A 4,471-nucleotide genomic window follows, 5' to 3' on the forward strand; every position below is an offset into this window, starting at 1 on the left:
GGTTCATCTTGCAGAGAGACAATGCCTCTTAGTGTACATATTAGTTTATTAAAGCTGTCCTATACTTGCACTGCTGGTGTGGTTATTGTCAGTACAATTTGATAAACTAATATCATAGCTACTAGGATGGAAGCTGCTTCTGCTCCAATGCACATTCCTGAACACCTGGAGACTCTTCCTGAAGAATGGAATCCGGGGACGACTAGCAAACACATGTGTCCAAGAACAGAGATGGCGAGGGACCGCTGTACTGGAATCATGGTGGAATGCGGAGAAGACCACAGAAGTACGATAGGGCAGGTAAGAAATGGCCAAGAGCCCTGCCTGCTCATGAGTTTGCCGGTACAGGCGCCACTGACCCTAAACCCCAGTCCAATCAGAAAGGGGCCACTACAAGTGCTGGTGGAAGGATCTCCACAAGTCGTACTCAAGATCACCACAAATGTGCAGAATTCTTGACCACTCCAGAGCCAGGGAAAGCAGACACCGCTACCGTCACTCCCCCAGCAGCAGTTTCCCCAGTACCACGGAGATCTGACACTACGGCTGCGATCCCCTCCAAGCCCACTGCAAATGTCCCAAAGCCAGAGACTCAGCTAACAGCCCCAAGCACCCAGGTTACTCCTACAGCAGACACAAGCCCCACAGAGGCTCTACCAGCAACTCCCAGTACCTCAGGCTCTGACCTTGCAACACCTTGGGGACCAGAGACTGTGGCTTAGCCATGTGCTGCGACCAGACAGGCTGGAGCTCGACCCCAGAAATCCGGGATCCAGCACACACTTCGGCCGCTGGCAGAGATGCTTTCTGAATTACGTGGAGGGTGCTGAGGCATCAGATAAAGAGCTATTAATGCTGCTGTTAGCACAGCTGGGAGACCACCCTTATACAGGATGTCAGGTCCTACCAAGAGGTAATGAGCGCTTTCCAGAGGCATTACAGTAAGGGGCATAGTGATCTCCACTCCCAGTACAGGCTCATGACCAGGTTACAAGTAGGGGAGACTGCCAGAGACTTTATACTCTCTCTGAAAGACATGGCGAGAGGCTGCAACTTTAAAGCAGTATAGCTCAGGAGTATGTGGAGGACCTTATTAGGGACAGAAATGTTGTGGGCATATGGTCCACTGAGACGAGACATCGATTGCTGGAGAAAGGAATGGTGGGGCTAAATGAAGCAGAGACTATTGCAGAAGCTTTAGAAAGTCCCAGGAAAGAATTGGAGGAGTACTCACAGGACCCTGGGGCTGGGACAAACGCAACACTGCTGGACTCTCTAGCCCCACGAAAAGAAAAGTATGGTGCCTCACAGGAATCCACAGCAGCAGCAGCACCTTGAGGGTCCCAAGAGCTTTTTCTGTGGACAAATAAAGCACCCCAGAGCCCTCTTCCCTGCCAGAGAAAATGTCTGTTCCAACTGTGGAAAACGTGGGGATTATGCAAAAGTCTGCAGAAGCACCAAGACCACATGCAAGGCCCATTCTCATGCTAATAAGAGGTGGGAAAGCTCTTCTTTCTCCATAGACAAACAGAAGAAGAAGAATGCCATGTGCAGCCGGCCATCTTGGACAAATGCTACAGAGCAGAGGACACAGTCTTCAGGAGATGAATATGACGCCAAGTACTATCAGATGGAAAGACATGAAGGACATGCCAGACTTGCTTCCCTACGCTTGAATCAGGCGAACCCACACAATTTTTCTAATGCCACTGTGTGCATCAAAATTAATGATGTGAGGGTAAATTGCTTAATAGATAGTGGAAGCACTGAAAGCTTTATTACCAGGGGTTAGTCAACCGCCTTGCCCTCCCCACACACCCGAGTGAGCACCAGATCCTGTTAGCAGCCAGCAGCCTTGCAGCTGAGGTAAAACAGTTTTGCAGGGTTATTCTCGAAATCCAAGGCACAAAATACGAAGGGTTCAAATTACTAGTACTCCCTACCCTCTGTGCCCCAGTACTATTGGGGTTAGATTTTCAGTGCCAGTTAGAAAGCATTACAATAGTGCACAATGGGCCTCCCCCCCACTACACCTTACGAAGAAACATCAATGCAGCCTGTCTGTCCTGAACATAGAACCCCCTCCGCTGTTCACACACCTGACCCCAGAATGCACACCAATAGCCACAAAGAGCAGGAGGTACAGCCCGAGGGACAGAGCCTTCATTAGGACAGAGGTCCACAGGCTACTTCAGGAGGGCATCATAGAACAGAGCACCAGCCCCTGGAGAGCCCAGGTGGTTGTAGTAAAGTCAGGAGAAAAACTGCGCATGGTAGTGGATTACAGCCAGACAATCAACAAATTTACACAACTAGATGCCTACCCCCTGCCAAGCATAGCAGACATGGTCAACAACATTGCGCAGTATAAGGTGTTCTCCACCATAGACCTGAAGGCAGTATACCACCAACTGCCCATTAGAAACAGTGATCATATTTACATGGCATTTGAGGCAGACGGCAGGCTGTATCAATTTCTGTGACTCCCCTTTGGTGTCACCAATGGAGTATCCCTGTTTCACAGAGAAATGGACCGAATAGTGGATGAGTTCCAACTGAAAGCAGTGTTCCCCTACTTAGACAATGTGATAATCTGTGGCCACACTCAGGAGGATCATGACACAAATTTAAAGTGCTTTTTCCAAACAGCCGAGGAAAGGAACCTGACATACAACAGGAACAAACACGTCTTTAGCACCAGGAATTTGCCAGTCCTGGGCTACATAATGCAGAATGGGCAAATCAGCCCAGACCTAGTCCGTATGCGCCTTCTCTAGACCTCCCAGTGCCACACACGCTGAAAGCACTAAAAAGGTGTTTGGGGCTGTTCGCTTACTACGCCCAATGGGTCCCCAACTACGCCGACAGGGCCCGCCACCTTATAAAAGCCTCAGTTTTCCCACTGTGCCCAGCAGCCACCAGAGCATTCAGGGACATTAGGGACCCTATCGCTAAAGCTACCATGCGGTCCATAGATGAGTCAATCCCGTTTCAAGTAGAAACTGATGCATCCAAGGTGGCTCTGGCAGTCACCCTAAACCAAGATGGATGACCAGTGGCCTTTTTCTCGCGAACCCTACAGGGGTCAGAGGTAAGACACTTAGCAGTAGAGATGGAGGCCCGAGTCTTTGTGGAAGCAGTAAGGCACTGGCAACATTATCTGGCGTGCAAACACTTCACCCTCGTCGCGGACCAACGGTCTGTGGCTTTTATGTTCGATAACCAGAACAGGGGGGGTAATTGAGAACAACAAAATCCTGCACTGGTGGTTAGAATTGTCTACATTTAACTAAAACATTCTATACCACCCCGGGAGTCCCCGGACGCGCTGTCCAGAGGCACTTGTGCCATCCTTAACCACACGTTCCAGTTGCAAAGTTTGCACAATGAGCTGGGCCACCCGGGGGTCGCTAGACTGTTTCACTTCATTAAAACCCAAAACCTCCCATTTTCGGTAGAGGAAGTGAGGTCAGTGAACAAAAGCTGCTCCATCTGTGCGGAATGCAAACGGCAATTTTACCGGCCAGACATAGTCACCCTGATAAAAGCTACCAAACCTTCTGAGCACCTCAGCCTTGATGTTAAAGGCCTGCTCCTGTCCAATAATAGAAATGTCTATTTCCTAAATGTAATAGATGAATATTCCTGTTTCCCCTTTGCAATCCCGTGTTCTGATGTATCAGCAGCCACTGTTATAAAATGCCTCCAACCCATCTTCAGCATATTTGGGTACCCGAACTACATACACACAGACAGGGGTGCTGCATTCATGAGCACAGAAGTACAGCAGTACCTGCACGAGAGAGGGATTGCTATCAGCCACACTACAAGTTACAATCCCAAGGGGAATGGACAAGTCGAAAGGGAAATCAGGAGCCTGGGTATGCCTGCCCAACAAAATATCACCACCCTAGATTTGATGGCAGGATGTAATCTCATACAAGAGAATCTCCAGCCCACACGGCCATCTAGTACTTCCCATTCCCACACCTCCACCAAGAAAGGCCGAAGGGCAGACCGCACTCCCCACCCCTATACCACTACCGAGGAGGCCCAGAAGACAATGGAAGCCATGATAAATTTTGGACTTATGAACTTACAAACAATGGAAGGAGGACAGGGGGCGGGGGGATAACAATTTTTTTAAGGGGGGGTGAATGTGGTGATATATAATTACACCACCATATATAAACATGGCATTTCCAATAAAGCAATCTGAACGTCAATTCACACAAGATGACAATACACATAGCGTGGGTGTTACCTCTGCCTCAGAGACATCACCGCTTTCCTTCCGCATCTTCTTCTGCCTCCTTCCTTTGGTGCAAGTGGTAGTATTAGCGGAACTGGTGCTTGTGCTTGGTCCAGGTAGTGAAGAAGATTCCACACTTGACCCGACACTGATGCCATCATCCTCCTCTTCTCAGGAGTGGTGGCCTCTGCCAAACTGTAGAAGAAAATAGGAAAATGT

This window comes from Narcine bancroftii, chromosome 7 (assembly GCF_036971445.1).
Source record: "Narcine bancroftii isolate sNarBan1 chromosome 7, sNarBan1.hap1, whole genome shotgun sequence".
Taxonomy (NCBI): Eukaryota; Metazoa; Chordata; class Chondrichthyes; order Torpediniformes; family Narcinidae; genus Narcine; species Narcine bancroftii.